We start from the raw sequence: 16,866 nt of genomic DNA, 5'->3' as shown, positions 1-16,866 counted from the left end.
AAAGTTGTCCACTTTTTGTTCCGTTAGCACGAAGCAAACTTCAACCCGCAACAATCGATATAGGCCATTGCCATCCGGTTAATCGATAGTGCTTTTGATAATACAAACGCGGGTTTATAGTGCACGGTTTCATTACTTCAACATTACCTCACCGCTAAAAATAAGCCAAATTACTTTGTCATATTCGTTTTTTTTCCCCAACCGAAAAAGATTACAAACTTTGATGATGGGAACATGTGAAAGCAGCAGGGAATTATCGAACCGGCCCCAAAAAATCTCGACGTTCTATTACTGACACATTCACGCCTTGAGGTCGTGTATGGGATTGGACTGGGGGAATAACAAATTCCACTACCAATCTACTGTCAGGTTTCCTTCTCTCCACGAGCGAGCTGCGATAATAGGGGGTGCACGTATCACTTGAAAAAAAAAACATCAACCCCAAAGAGAGCGATGTTGTGCTCCCTTCAGAAAAACGGTGACCGACTGAAGCAACGGCACTGATAACGGACGGACAACAATCAATCCCACCAGCAAAATCATAAACAATGGGGAGGGGTTTTATTTCTTTTAATTCGTATCGGTGTGCTCCCCAATGAGTGTATTGTGAAAGATCCCATGTGTCCGTGGTTTGGTTGACGAGCACAAGTAGAATTTAAATAAATTGATGAAGAGTACGATAAGAAGATCGTTAGAAAATGGCTTAATTTGAAGTAATCTTGGGATATTCAAAATCCTAAAGAGAGTACTCGTAAGAGACTCTCAGCGCACAGTAGAGTACAAAATGGAGGAACTTACCTGCTTTTGGGGAGTGTTTTTTTTTCGTCTAGAATACTCGCTGTCCGTCTCGGAACATCGTCGTCTGCTGACCTCGAGTGACATCCGACAAAACTGCTCCACCCGGGTGCAGGTCACTCGAGTGCCGTACAAGTTAGTGTACCATTCACCCGAGTAAGACGACGATGGGGATGGCCCGTGAAAGTGTAAACGATATTTAACCAGGCCGGAAAGCCTACGACTGCAACGGCGTCTAATCTGTGGCGACACTAGACGGAAAGGATTTTGCATGCAGAAAAATGTCTAACGTTTCCAAGTGTTGGAAGTGATTTTTTTTTTAATTTTTCAATAAATTTACAACAAAATAAATATTTTCCGCCACACAAAAAAACATGGTGGAAGTGGAAATCTAGTCTCGGCAAAAGCGACTCCCAAGAGTAAGAGATAGACCGTTGTGGAGTGGGTTTTTAATTGAAATGACCTAGAAAAATCGTCACAGAATCGTGTAGATGCGGTGGCACACGAGTACAACAATGTTTGTGCCATCATGATGAGTCGCCAATGATTGCGCTAGTTGTGTCTGTTTGATAGCGATGGGATGTAGAACTTTTGCCGTTGATGATGATGATGATGATGGTGGTGGTGATCAGATCAGATGAAGCTAAGATGATAAAGCTGATGACATACTAAAACGGAGTACAACCACTGAGGGTGGTTTCTGTTGATGTTTCGCTGTTTGTTCGCCCATTCTTCTCGGTGACTTTGGAAGAAGTGCAAGTAGTCTTGGGAGTCCATTATTAGCCCGGTTTTTAGTTAATTTTTCTTTCTTTTGCCTATATTCAGCTTCAATTTCTTATATTTCTCCAAGTAATTCTACTTATCTTTCGGTTTTGTGATAGCTTGTGAGCTTCCTTTTCACGAAGTAAATGTCTTCTTCACCCCGCACCAGTACCATTCGCCGTTCACGATCAGTTTAAATCAAAATGGCCATTAAATCAATAAAATGCAAATAGTGGAGTCGCTTGCATTGGGTGGCCACTACTCGAGATTGGGGAGGGTTTGGGAAGGATAGTAACGTGAATGTGGTGACATCAATCAACGAGTTGACGTCGTTATCATTTCCGACATTTGTCGTCTATGGTCCACCACCACCACCACCACCACCACAACCACGAAGGAGTACAATTGTTGGTGAGCGTGTCCGTCATCACCGGCTTGACGCTTGATTGGAATATGGAACGTTGTTGTTGTCGCCGTTGTGTGCTTAGTGTATGCCAGACTGTGATTTGTGTGTTTTTATTTTTTACTTCTCCAGTTGGCGCCATCCACCGAAGTCGCAAGTGCGATGATGTAGAACTATTGTTCTACGTGTTGTTTTTTAATGCTCGCTCTGTTTACACCACTGAGACACCCGAGATGTGAGTGGCCCGTGAGAAATAGTCAACGTCGCGCACACGCAACTACTTCTGTGCGCAAGACGAATTGGCAAGAATAAATCATTCGATTGGTAACAAACACACATACAGAGAGAGAGAGACGCCATTTGCGCAATTCGTTTAATTAACACCTCTCCCGATGCAAGGTCGGTGCACGCGACGGTCCCTTTACTAATGAGTGGCTGAGTGCGGGTTGGGACGATCCACTTGCACTTCGGAAATTAGTTACGGCGAAGCTCTCCGACAGCAGAAGCTCATTAAAGAAAGCACACAAAACGTGAGGCTTTGAAGATGGACCGAAAAATTCTTCTTTTGCATTGTGACAACATGGATTAATCAATGTCCCTTGTGTAGAATTTGTTTGCTTGAAGGAGCTAATCTGAATCTGTACACTAAAAGTCTTACGTCAGAACGCATCGTTACCCTTTTCGATACGCCTTGGGTATTCGTTTAAATAGATTCGAGCAAATGAAATCATTTGTAATCGATTGAGCTATTGTGGGAGACAAATCGACACTGGGGAGGGGGGAAAAGGTAGGAAGAAGGGGGACGGAGAGTGAGAAGGGAAATCGAGTCGAGGTGCTAATTTATGCCGAGCAGTGGATGGCAATAAATGGCACGTTACGGGTGGAAATTAACGTTGGCTATGGTTTCACGTTGAGTAGAGTAAGTCATTAAAAACAAAAACCTTAAAGGGAATGAGTATGCTAATGAAAATAGTTAACAATGAAGGGATTCAATGTGAGTTGTTTTCCGGTGAAGGGGTATAAATAAATGTTGTTATATTTTGCAATGTTCTAACTGACTAGTTAGAACACGTTATAGTGTTTTTATTTATTTTGCCAAGTACAAATAATTTTTGCTTCAGAATTGCGAAACGATTTTAATTTTATTTATTTTCCAAGAGTTTTTAAACTATATTTTTCTTAGAAATTTTGTATTAATGATTCGCTGTTTGAATCGTTCGTCTAATGATGCTACATTAACTCCAAAACTTGTGTATAATTTTATCTACTCATCAACACGTTTTTATGTGTTTTCCATACAGGAACAGAACATCAAAGAGCTTTAATAACGGCATCAAAAGCGGTTTTCAATGTTTTGATTACTGTTCATACTGTTTACAATGAGTATTACCATCATTGAGATGAAAATCCATTTCTCAGTAAATTTACATAAACTTCTGATTTATGTACCTACTGCCCAAAAATGACCTTTTCCCGTGTTGTACATACTACATCACATGTATCGATCGCGAACCAAAGTTCCAGCAAAAGAGAAAAAAAAAACGAATTCCGCTAGCCATCGAATTCACCTTTGCAGCATGAATCATAAAGCAGAAACATCAATAAAAACATTTCGCAAATGCAATAATCCAGCACGGGAAATGTAGAAAGCACACGTTAAAACCGAATGTACTTTCCGTGCAATCGAAACCCATCGTCGTTTGGTGTCACAGTATTATCACGGTGTGAAAAATGTCGCCCTTTGTGTGTTGCGTTCTGGTGCGGAGGGGGAAGAAAAAATCCACCCCCAAAAATAGGAGAAAAACTCAACGGAACACAGTTCGAACACGAAATCGAACTGGAATGGAAAACTCTCGAACTATGTACAGCTCACACAAACACACATACACACGCACTTACCTTCTCCATCTCACAGTGATCTCAACACCCCCCAACGAAATGGGTGGCAATGTCTGACCTTTTGACATGCGCGCGTGAATTTTATCTTTCTCGCTTCAGCGAAAGCGAGACCAAATCGTAACGTCGAACGGTGGTTCTTTTCTCACTTAATTTTGAAACCAATCCGATGGATGCACACGGTTTCGTAGTAGACGGTGCTGCTGCTTGCTGTTGATTCACAGCAATCTCAACCGACTACCAGTGTGTGTGTATGTGTGGGTTGGTTTTCTTTTTCTTCCACTAGTTACCACCCTTGATGGGGTTTGGTTGGGTAATCGTTTAGTAGACACGGATCACCCCGGTAACGTAACGCTTACTACGCTTCGTACGGGTTCGCCCAAAAACCGTGAATGACATTTATGCTCGTACTTTCCGTTGCTTTTTTTTCTCTTTATGTCATTCGTTCTCTTTCTCTCTGGCACATACAAACACACACACCCATACGAGCACTTGCAAATGCTCCACTTCAACGACAGGTGCAGAGCTGTGTGTGTCTGCGAATGGTGCGTGTGTTCCTTACCAAGACCGATTCAAGGGGTGAAAAAAGTTAACAGTCTTGGGGTAGATACTTGGCTTTTTTTGTTGTCGTTGCTCACTTCCATCAATCCCGATACCACCCAATGCATATACACACACACACACACTCGTTCGAGCTAAGATGGCGCAGGTTTACGAAGCTGTTTGCCACCTCGACGAAAGTGGTCGAAGGAAACGAACCCCCCCTTTTTGGGTACATATTTTCTTATATACACAATCGCACACCATCAAAGCTGTGCTGTGAACAAGGAAAGAAATCATCCACCCTTCCTACCTTTTGGGGTGGTGTTGTAAGGAGGGTGGGAAGGAGGAGGAGGGGAAGGGGTAGGAAGGTGAATCGCGAAGGTGGAGTTCAATCGGAGCAGAAAAGACCGAGTCCTCACGAACCCGGGGGCCCTGGTCGAGTCATGCCGGTAGGTCCTCCTTTGGCCTTCCGAGGGCGCAAAGGGTGACATCATCGAGTTGGCAGCAGCTCGAAAGAAAAATCGCACGTCTACTTGGATGGAGACGCTTCAGTGGGTGGTACGGGTGGTAGTACATAGGAGCAGCACACTCAGTGAAAGATTGTAGCACGAGTTGAAGCTTTTTTTTTCTTTCTAACTCGTTTACCTATAGTAGAAAAGTGCTTTTATACAACCTTTTCTATGTTGGAAAAATGGATTAAAAATCGATCAATTTATTATTTAAACGATTTCTAAAGTATTTATTGCCTTTAATAAGATTTATAGTTTTATTTATTTTATATATAATTGTAGTCATACAATTCACATGATTTTAATTATTTTCTATTAACCTTGGTCAATACTCGCAATAATGATTTCAATTCTTTTTTTGTTATCTTGACTAGATATCGATTTAAAAATATTTTAGTTTTATTCATTTAACTATTACAAGAGAAGTTTAAATTAATAATAATTAAGTTCCATTGTTTATTAACTTTTCTGATCTCTCTTCGACACTGTAGTTTACATATATGCTTGTAGGTTTAATTATTGATAAATTAAATATAAAATGTATACGATTTTCGAATGAACTCCGTGATGTTAGACGTAACCGTAATGTTACACAACACAAAAAGCAAACAAGTACAAAGTTGCCATCGAATCGATTATATACATTTGACCGCTACGATCTTCCCGCTACCGGAATGTACCGGATATGTGCACATTTAGCTTCCGTTTCCACGAGTGACTTTTCCACCCCTCCACGAAAGAGGCCACCAATCGTGTGGGCGTTGGCATTCGATTACAGCTTGAAACACGCTCGATTACTACTGAAACTATCGCAGCCACACACACACTTTGCGCAAAGAAGGAAAGAAAATATCCTTTACAAACGCTTCGGAACGACCCGGTGAAACTTTTCCAACAAGTATCGATTTGGTGGCAGTACCGGCGAACCGAGGTATTCCTTTCCGTTGGAGCAAGATTTCGAAGTAATGGTGTGCCATTTCAAAGCATTCCCATTCGATTTCCTAGGTCTTTGTGTCTTCTCAACCAACCTCCGTCCTTGGAATTCGATCCACTAGAAAACGGGGGGGATGGAAAGCTACTGGGGAGGTTTTGGGGAAAGCCTACAGCTTAAAAGCTTAATGGTGTCCTGTCGGTGTTCTTGTATGTGTGCCTGACAGCCTCTTAGCTTTAACGGGCGGGTTAGTTTATGATATGGGTGGCCGGGGTGAAAGAGATAGAAGAACAAAAAACAGCGAACGAGAGAGATCGTACTTAAGCCTTGCAGGTTCCGTGGCCTGGCTTGGCCTGGCTTGGCCTGTCAGGTTTTTTTTTTCTTTCTTTGCTCCTTCTCCTTTCCCAGTTGATGCTGGCTCTTGCCATTTTTCCCATAGCTCAGTATCCTGCCAACATTCCACTGGTGTTTCCCACCAGGGTTCAGATGTTCGGTTCGATTCGGGTCGGGTCGGGTTTTTAGGGGTTTAGGTTGGGTTGGGCAAAGTGACACGAACCGAACGACCGCCGGAACGCGACCCAGTTAACCGAAGGGAAACTTCAGCTTTCCTTCCACCCCCACCCTCCTCCCCGTTTTGTTTTTGGTTCCATCAAGAAGAGAAGAAAAAGGAAGGATGCAGAGTGAAGCAGGTGAACGGTGGAGAATGGCTTCGGGGCGTGTGTTCTTTCTTTACACGGGTGAGAATAAAAGGAAGCTCCCGTTTGTGTTTTTTTTGCCTAGCAAAAAGTTTTGGTGTCTCATTCTAGAGATGAGATGCTCCAATTTCCACACACAAGGAACAAGTAAGAAAGCTAGATAAATGATAAACAAGAAAAGCAACACTTACCACAATTTTCCTGTAGCCGTGGCCCTTGCTTTCCATCCTCCCCTGCCCTCCCCGGTCGATGATTCCGTGGTCTATTCCCATTGGTGGAAATTAGTATCAGTGGTAAGAGCTAGAGTTCGGTTCGGGGTCCTCGTGTCGCCCCCAGGCCAACCTGACGATGTAACGAACAGAGTGAGAGAGCACACACACACACGGGCAAAAGGAGACGCCTGGTGGTGGTTGACGCAGTCAGGGGGAAAATCCATTCTCGATGATGTAGAGCTACTCCAACCTCGGGGCTAACGTCATCATCCATCAATTCCGCGAAACACAAAACGGGTGGTTGGGTGTTGAAAGCTCCCTCGCATCCATCCCCGCACAATGGAAGCTTTTCCCATCATCATCATCCCCCCATTTTGGAGAAAAGGCTTTTCGCAGCTTACAACGCTATAACATCGTGTACGTTGGGCTCTCTTCATCTATTCGCGCTGATTTTCTTGCTGATAAGAAGAGAGGCATGAATGAGAGAGAGAGAAAAAGCAATGCTCGATTGTTGTGGGAAAGCAAGATGGATTCGTGGTAATTTCCGAGGAGTGAACAAGCATGAAAAAAAATATATATACGGATATCCTGTTAAAGAGTGAAAGAGCGAGCTAGGAATGTTGTACGACGGTGTATATGGGCAGTAAAAATGATTTATGAAAGTGCAAATGATAGCACGGTGTGTGTGTGGGAGTGTAACGTTCATTTCCTTTAGCTTATCCCTTCGTTACACCCTTCCCCATCCCCCAAAACGGCCGGCGATCCATCCGAACACACTGGCGATGGTGTGTTCCACTGGACGTGTTTCTATCCTCCATTGGACGTGCTGGTGATCATTCGACCTCGGAGTGCAGAGAGCAAAAAGGGAGCAGAGAACATGGCAAAGGACAAGAAAGTTATGATTTTCCAAATAGGAAAAAAGCGCCTCATTCTGCATGCCAAGGGGAGGAAAAAATGATCACACCATCGCACACTTGCAATGTGTCACATTTTTCATCGAAAACTATACACACACACACTTGAGAAGCTTCAGATTTCGGTGCATTAAATGTTGTGCGTGGAACGCCACAAGAATCATGCTAAAAGTTGCCTGAACAGAACCCCGCTCTTTTCTAATGTGAGCAAAAGACGTACCAATGTGACCCACTAACCGAGTGACAGATTCGTTTGCCAACGGGTCCACCATTAGCTCCATACTGATGGAAAGATGGCGAGATGGCGGGATGAGTACTTTCTACCATGCAACTGATGACAACTGTGCTTCTCCATATCAGCCACCCAATTAGATCACTATCGCATTCGTCACGGAGTAGAACGGCAGGGTGAAAAGAGGCTTTCGTGCTGCAAACCCACTAAGCAATCCAGGCTGAGAACTGTGACAATTAACCAGCATAAAACCATGACGAAATGGTTTGTCGGTTCTTTTTTGTTGCTGTTTTGGTTCTGTCTTCCAACATACCGAACGAAACTGCAAACATTCGTTTCAGCGGTGTTGTGTGAGAAAATAGTCCGTCTGTAAAAGCTCCTAGCCCAGCAGAAGAGAACTAGAACGTAGAGATGGACCACCATTTTACCACGATGAATCAAAGCACGAGTGAAAATCTCTCACGCTGAATTATGTGTGAGTTTGATTTTGCATGTTGCAGCATATTCATTCTGTTTGTCCCTCATCGTGAACAATGGCAGGTTTTGTTGCAGAAAGTGCCTAATGCAAAACTGCTTCGAAAGAATGGTTTTAAAATGTTAGCACAACTAATTATCGATTAGATGCTAAATGTGTGGTCATATTTAACTATGACTTGAATCACTTTTGTGACAAATGTGCCTTACGAGCATAATGTTAAACATTAATATTTAAATAAAGGCTTAGAAGTTCGTGAGAATATTTTAAATTGCGAAAAATGCGAAGAATTCAAATGTGATTTAATTGGTCTCTTTTTGTGTTTATATTGAGCACATTAAACAATATTTTAGACTTAGTATAACAACAGTAAAATAATCCTTCCAATCGAAATATTACACAACTATGTCTTAGTTTAAAAATCTTCTCCAAATTAGTCACAAATCGAGCAGCTTTTATCTAGCAAGTAAGCGAAACAAATCGCGGCATTGCTACCTTTTCCTTACGGACAAAGACCAAACAAACTTTACGGCGCAGTAGCGATCGTTCGCAATATCCGCACCTAATGCCATACGCAAACAAACGCACCATGAGCCGAAGCGGCCAATCACCAAATGGGGGGAACCGCACTAATGGTTCGAACGTGAAAAGCAGCAGCTTCTGTTCGAAACCTCCAGCCCCCCCCCCCCCCCCCCCCTTCTTCTCCCTATCGACCATGCACTTAACGGCCAGGGAAACTTGCTTTGCCAAGCGACTGGAAAAGTGTCACAGTTGCGGCATCTTTACGCAAACCGGGAGGAACATAAATCGTGCCGAGTTATGTGCAGGTTATGACCGGTGTTGTCAGTATCGTCGTTGAGACGCGCGCACGTACACGCCAAAGCAAAAGGGCCCCACGTAAGAAAGCGAACACTGAACCGAAGATGGGGAGAGCGAAAAAATATATATATGTATATGCACCTCACCGGTAATGTTAATGGGGTGTAATTTACGGTTAGAATGGACCTTTGGGTGCAGGTCGTTTCATCTGTTACATTACGCAACGGGAGTACAGTGGCCAGGTGGAAAACTAACGCGCGACCCGGTTCCACCGTGCCGATTTTTGCTCCCGTCCGTTGGCCATCTGCCGATGGTCGTCTGAGTGACGTTTGTGGCAAATTAGGACAGACGATCATATTGTGGGGAAAGCGTTATGATGCCACACAGGAAGGTCCGATACTCAGCTTTAGTATTATATTTTCTAAAAATATGTCAGTAATGGGAGGATTGTAATATTTAAATGATTTTACACATCATGTTACATCATATTTTGTTTGCGTTCGTCTAGAACGGCGTGGCCGTATTGATAAATCATGCTTTTTGTTTGTTTTAATTTTTTGTTCCATGTTTACTTGATAAGAGGACTCCCAAACATTCATCTTTAATAGTTAATATGCATACTCTAAAGATCACTGACTCAGCATGACGATTATACTAAAGAAACAGCATCTTAATGATTGATACTTTTAAACAGCTCTTAAGCAGCATCTTGTCTTGTGTGTTAGTATGAAATTTTACAAAAAAGTAGTGCCGTTTTTTAATGGTTGCCTTTTGGTTCTCCAAATGCTTTGAAATTCCAATAAAACTCGGGTACATGTTAAACCGAGAAAATTAATAATAAATTTTACTTAATAAGCGAACAACTTCCATTCGAGCCAAATGTCTCTATTAAACAGCTTTGAAGTTCCTCTTAACGTATTTTTTAGAAAAGTTTACATTTAAAGCTTGTTTCACTGTTCATAACATGTCCAAAAGAAAGTGAATTGCAAGCTAGCCGACGGAGTTGTTACACCTCATCAAACGGAACTGTACAGCGGTAGTCAACCCGAAGTGTTCACGTGCGCTCGCTTAACATCTTCAATCTTCACCTCAACACTTCTAGTACCGAACAGAACCATCCCGATCTGAAGTGCCAATTGCCAAAAGTGGAAACAAATCACTCAGCAACCCAAACTCGACTTCAACGAAAGGAAGAAAAAATCACCCAAAAACCCGGCACCCGTTACTCTCATCGGACGTTCATTTACGCTGCAATTCAAATCGCTAAAGTGGCCTCTTGTCTGTCTCGCCAGTCGCCTTCCCTCGATCAAAGTGCTCGAAACATCATCGAAGATAGATGCTGCAAATTCTTCTTTCCCCGAGGTCTCTAAATGGCGATCGATTGGTGCTGTGATTCATGCCTCAAAGTCGAGCCCAGGCTTTGTACCCAACGGTACACAAGAGTTCCCTATTGGAGGGCGGCTAAAAATGGATTTGGATAAGATTTGTGTTCGGCGATGAACGCCACACGGTGCCACACTTGTTTCGCACATTTCGAGTGTGGCAGGAATGCCAAAAATGTGGAATTTCGCATCACGTCTCTGTAGCGTGTACGGCGGGCCACATAGACAGGTTGGATCCGCGACTGCTTCACCTCGTGACGCGTTTACCATTCGATCCACCATGGAGGGTCATATTTATAGCGAAGGGAACCGAAGGCCTTAGGCAATGTTTTAAGGTCTTGAGCCGTTACCGATGTACCGTACGGAATGCTCAGCTCAAGTAGGTGGCGGTTCGCCGTCCGTAGTTTGTGTGGAACTTTTTTATCACCCCAGCAGTACACGATTGATTTAAAGCCTTGAAAGGAATCGGTTTCTGATAGAATGGGAATGCACTTGAAGGGTGGCTAAATTTAGCAACTATCGACAACGGTTTTAATTACTTATTTGTTAATTACCGTTTGCTGATACGATGCAATGTGTTTTTTTTGTTTCGCTAGACATTAAGGTTTCATTTATATTTATACCTCTCCAATACCACCCATATATGCTTCTTTCTCAACACACCAAACACACATTATTGCAGCCAATCGTGTACATCACAATAGATTATTTTCCTTCTCCTCAACCAAACGCACGGTGGACAGGAATCGATTGGAGTACCATTTCTGAACGACGACTCCGACGCAGGTTGATGAGATCAGGCGGTTGATAAATCCAACCGAAGCGACCGTACAAATCAGGAGGGATCTGAATGCTAAGCCTCAACCTTATCATGCCAAAGGACACGATTGTCCTGATCCCGTCGCTCGCTCTCTGCCCAATAACCCTCGGTATCCTCTTGGGGATATCGCGACCGGATAGACGCAATTTCGGAAACGGCCCTCGGTTATGATGCCGACGACAAGGATGAAATGGATGACGAGATGGATGACATTCATGGTAACCATGATGATGATGATGATGAAAATGATGAGCCAATACACACAATGGGAAACTGACTCCAATGTCGTCCCATGGGACGATTGATTTGACGAGCGGAAAAATAGTTGCAAATATTCATCGTCTGTTAGACGATTTCAGGGACGTTCAGGAGAATATGATGAATAAAAGAACTTGTTATCAATTTTGAGAACTCTTAGAAATATTTGGTATTTTATGTATGACTTTTCTATATTTTTAATGAGCTAAAAACAATCACTTTTAAAGCAGAAAATATTACAAACTACACTACGATAGTGGTTCAGTTGTGTGGACTTACCGAAATCGCCCAATCTAAGTTATAAAATCCGTTACCAAACAAGCACTTTCCTGTGAATCCGCATGGTTCTGTTATCCCTAGTTGTAACGATAGCCCAACCAATGTGCTCCAATATTGGTGCGCCCGTTCGTAAGGATGGTAGCGTACCAAATCGACATTGGACAACGGTCAGAATTTTGGGTAGTTCATGCCTCCGTCTAGTACGAAGTCGCTGCTATCGATAGCTAATTACCGTTCCCAATTTTGCTCGTATCGGACCGGACAAATTCGGATGGGTGGACCACGCAGAAAAGGTCACACGATCCGGTGATGTTCCGCTTAATTACCCGAGCGTTTGGTGGATTTGTGGAGCTCTGACGTCTAAAGCACTGCGAAGAGTTTGTGTACTGTAGCAACCCGTGGTACGGTAGTCGTCCTGAAATCAGTGATACGTTGGAGATTTGCTTTTTAGTCGTCCCTTGCTACAGAGGAAGCCATGCTTGTGGTTTAGATCTGAGCTCATCCTTTGCTTTGCCGTCCGATTGGATGTTGAACATTGGAACTGGAATGGGATTAGGATGTAGCTGTAATTAGCAACTTAAGTTTGACCAAGGATCGTTCGATTCCCAAGGGCTCCTATAAAACTCATTGTTTGTGGTGTTATCCAATTATTGTGGCATCCTTAATTGAATTGTAAGATAATTTGTGGTCCTTGCTGGAAGGTTTTTTGGTGAATTCGTTGTATCCGTGAAAGTTTTGCGATCTGGCTGGACTAAGACTTGTTTGTTAGTAGATTTGAATGACGTTTCGATAGGAGCGTCATGACATTCAGCTGGGAATTCCAGGGAGATCGCTTCGTAAAAACTGTTCATTATTTCCACGCTTTCATTATCAATGGAAGTGGCATCCATCCAAGAATGTGAAGAATGACTCAAAGACGACGTTATCGAACATCTTGTCTCACGTACGTCCATGTACGTCTTTCCATCACGGAAGCGTCATCGTCCACCGACGTCTAGTGATTTTCCATCGGGTTGTGCAAAAATGAGCACACGCGACATTCATCGTTTTCCCTCGCCTGCCGGCAAGTGTGAGATGTTAATCGGAAATAATTTCTATATTTACACGCCATGTCAATTAAACAACAATAACTCATTTACAATCAGTCTCCAGACGGGGTGTGCAAATTCGAGCTGCAATTCGTTTGGAAAGACCCCGAAAGATCCTCGGCCAAGATCTTCCGGACACAAAACGGTTCACGAAGCTTGAGGGCGGCTTTTGACATTCTCATTTCGCGAGCTAATCGCTACCGAGTGTAGGGAAAGTTTCTCATACATTGTCAGTGCCTTCGGGGTGGTGAGGTTGGAAAATATCTTTTCCCTCCACAAAAACCCCCCTACGGTAACATTCAAGCGGAAAATTAATGAGCATTTTATATGTTGATGATGTGTTGCTTCCTGCTAATTATGTATCCGCTCCCGGTTCGGAAGTTTTGGAACATGGATCATATTGTTTGGTAGTTTTCAGGGAAATAGATATCTCGGAGAAGATTGCCTTTCGGTTGGTATTGCATTACGCGACACAAACAATTGCTTCCGCTTGAATGTTAAATTGGTTGAGATGTATTTTGGAGCTCCTATAACTTACTCATCCATTATTTCAACAATCCATAAAGTACACTTCATAGTACTTTCTATAAAATGCTTATATAAAACACAACTTCGGTTCTTTCTGAGCGCTGCGCTTCACACAAACCACTTCACCATGCGCTTAAAATAGCTTCAGCTTAATTTACGCTCCCATACGTTGCCGGCGTTGCGCTTGGCTTAGAATATTAACCTTTTCCTTTGACTACATTAACCCTAATTTAAATTTAAGTAGCGCGACTTCTGGCTGGTACGGTTCAACCGAGTCTCAGCCCAGGTTCCACCCGTCGATAGGTATGGGAGGAGTCTTTGGGGTCCCAAACAAAGACAAAAGGCACCGACTGTTAGGTCAAGGGTGGCACATCACGAAAGGATTGGGCAGAAAGAGCGCATAAGAAAGTGTTGTGGCTTGTTCGCGGGTGTAATATGCAAAGAAGTTTCCGCTCGGGAGTGTTACAAACCGTGAACGATCCGTATGACACTTTGGCCTCGATTTTAAATGTGTTGCGCTACAATGCGATAGCAAATGATTGGAACTAGAAAATCAATTATTATTACTAAACCTTTATTCCGGTGAACTTTTTAGCTTATTTAACACGCGAAAGATGTCTTTTTTATTGGAAAAATATCAACTCCAAAAATACACATGATTAATAACAAAAAAGGGGGAACAAATTACCGTTCCTCAATACATCGCAATAAAAAGTACCGAAAAAAAGAACCCTCTTTCAAAGCATATTAGCTTACAAAAAGAGTTAAGAAGATCAGTAGCAACAACAAGTAAAAAAAATCTCCCCCCGAGGGTCGTAGTGGGTAGAGAAACATTAGAGAACTGTTAACATCGTAACATTGTTTGCACCTGCCGGTCGTAAACAGAACGCAACCAAAAGTCTCATCGGTTTATCGGATTTCACCTTACCGCAAACACACCAAACGCCGCATCCTTTGTACAACTTCCTTCCTTCCTGAGACGCACCAGAGCATCAGTTAGACAAAAAAAAGAAGAAACCAGCCAAATGGTTTCGAAAATCTGTGTCCGATGAAAAACGGGCTGCCTGATGGTTTAAGACGCGCTGGATGACATACAAGTCGATTCGAAGAGGGTCGAATAATCGCGCCGCGTTAGAACTTTAAACGTACAGAAAGGGAAGGTTATAACTCTTCCGTATCTGGGTAAGGGTAACGAAAAGAAACGGGCAGGAAAAAAGATACTCCCGAATATGAAATTATGATGTTTACAAGCCACGATTAGTAGAAGGTAGGAGTTATTTATAGGCGTACATTTAAAGCATGACGTTAAAGGGAATAAAGAGAGGCGTTAGAACTGGGGAAAAATTATCTAATGGTCGTCATACGTGCATGTGGGAGGTGGATTTTCCCACCTTTTCTCATCTCCAGACACGATCGTGTGTTGCAAAGATCGAAACCGCTAGTATTTTAGTGAGTGAAGGAAGAGAGAGAGAGGGAGAGAGAGAGAGAGAGAGAGAGAGAGAAAGAGAGAGAGAGGCGGAGGGAGAAGTGTGCAATAAACGTCTATTTATACAACGATCTGATCTGGTTAGGTGACAGATGTCAAAAGATGCTGATCACCTGTAAATGTCCACTCGTAAACCTACATCCGGAAGCAAATTGCGCTTACAGAGGTGCTTACAGAGGAGAAAAAATGTTACTAATTTAGTTTTTCTTCTTCAAAAAAACATTCTAATAATTTTCACACCTAAGAAATTGGCTTTACAAAATGCACATGTTTTACTTCACACAAATTGTGTGTATATGTTGCGCAAGTGTTGTGCGGAAAGTCATCGCAAAAAGTCTCTGGTCTCGAGTTAATCAGTCCGTAAGACCGTAAATCGGCTTTTTCTGGAGCTGGGGCGTGTGTACAATCATCCTTCCAAGTGTGGTAACGGTTGAATTATGCTCAAAAGGGCGCATCCTTTTTCTCGATGCACAGTTCCAGCTGAGCGCATTTTTCATGAAACGAAACAGTAAACGAGTTGCTGCGGGGTTTTGCTCATAATCCCGGGACGCGTTGCCGGGATCCGGATCCAGATAGGTTGAGTTCTTTTTTGGTTGGATTACATGAACAAATCAGTTTCCGTGTGGCAGTAATACCACTCCCGCCGCAATACGGGCCACAATAAAATGTGATAAAACATTCGCTTAATCTTGGTGTACGAGCCGCGAATTTATCAGAGTGGGAATGTTTTTTCAAACTTTTTTTTAAACGTCTTTTGCTAGAGTTGTTTTGAGTTTTTTGTTGAGAGTTGTTTTGAGAGTTGATGTGTATTACGGTGAGTGATTTTTGTGCTACAATTCTGTTTTTCCGTGGGTTTGAATAATAGGGAAAGGAGTTCAGGAGTTTTTTTCTTTTTGCCATAGAAGTATATAGACATATTCTTGAGGATGAATTAATAATTTACGCAGACAATCAAATTTTATCATTTGTTTTAAGGTGAAAATTATCTGTTATTCAAAAAATATTTACTCATATCTAAGGATTTTATAACAAATCTCTATAAAGTGATAACAACTGTAAATGCTCCAACTTACTCCCGTCCTCTTGGCCATCGTATGCACTTGATCACATACTTTCCTTCTCCATCCGCTTATCCGTGGCCCACTTGGCTCCCACCCCATGTCAGCTGATGATTTGCAATTCCCGCAAATCATCTTAAAAATGGGCCAATGTGTGCGTACACCATCCTAACCCCTCACCATAAGGCGAGTGATGAATTAGTGATGCGTCGATGCGTCTGATGAATGATGACAACCGCAACGCATCCGAGGAACGCAACAGCAAAAGAATGAAAAAAAAAAAACGACACCAAGGCACGTTACCACGCACCACAAAAAAGGGGTTCCAGCAGCACTGACAAATGAGGAAGCCGCAGGGAGCGAACGTCATCGGTATGCCGAGAAAAGAAAATTAAAGGATTTTTCATCCTCGAGCACGCCTGATTACACCGTCAAGTGTGCGCGGCAATAGGCCGAAGCGAACGAAGCGAAGCTCTTTTGGGAGGTGATGGAGCGAAGCATATACTGGAGTCGGTATGCATGATAAAGTGCGATAATGGAGGAAGAGTTGAAGTAGTTTGAAGAAGTACGGAGGGTAGTTGTGCAAGGCATTACATTGTTGTAATGTTGGTAATGTTAAAGTGGGAGAATTTGGATGGCAAGGTATTTAAGTTAAGTAATATTTTATTGTAAATATGGTAATGAGCAGATGTTAGATTTCATGAAAGTATAATGGCTACTTGATACAGTTGTACCTCAATGTTTGACAGATTTTTTGTGATGTATTTTTTGCCAAAAAGTT

This window comes from Anopheles funestus, chromosome 2RL (genome assembly GCF_943734845.2).
Source record: "Anopheles funestus chromosome 2RL, idAnoFuneDA-416_04, whole genome shotgun sequence".
Lineage (NCBI taxonomy): Eukaryota > Metazoa > Arthropoda > Insecta > Diptera > Culicidae > Anopheles > Anopheles funestus.
The sequence above is the reverse complement of the archived record's forward strand: the minus strand, read 5'-3'. Positions refer to the sequence as shown.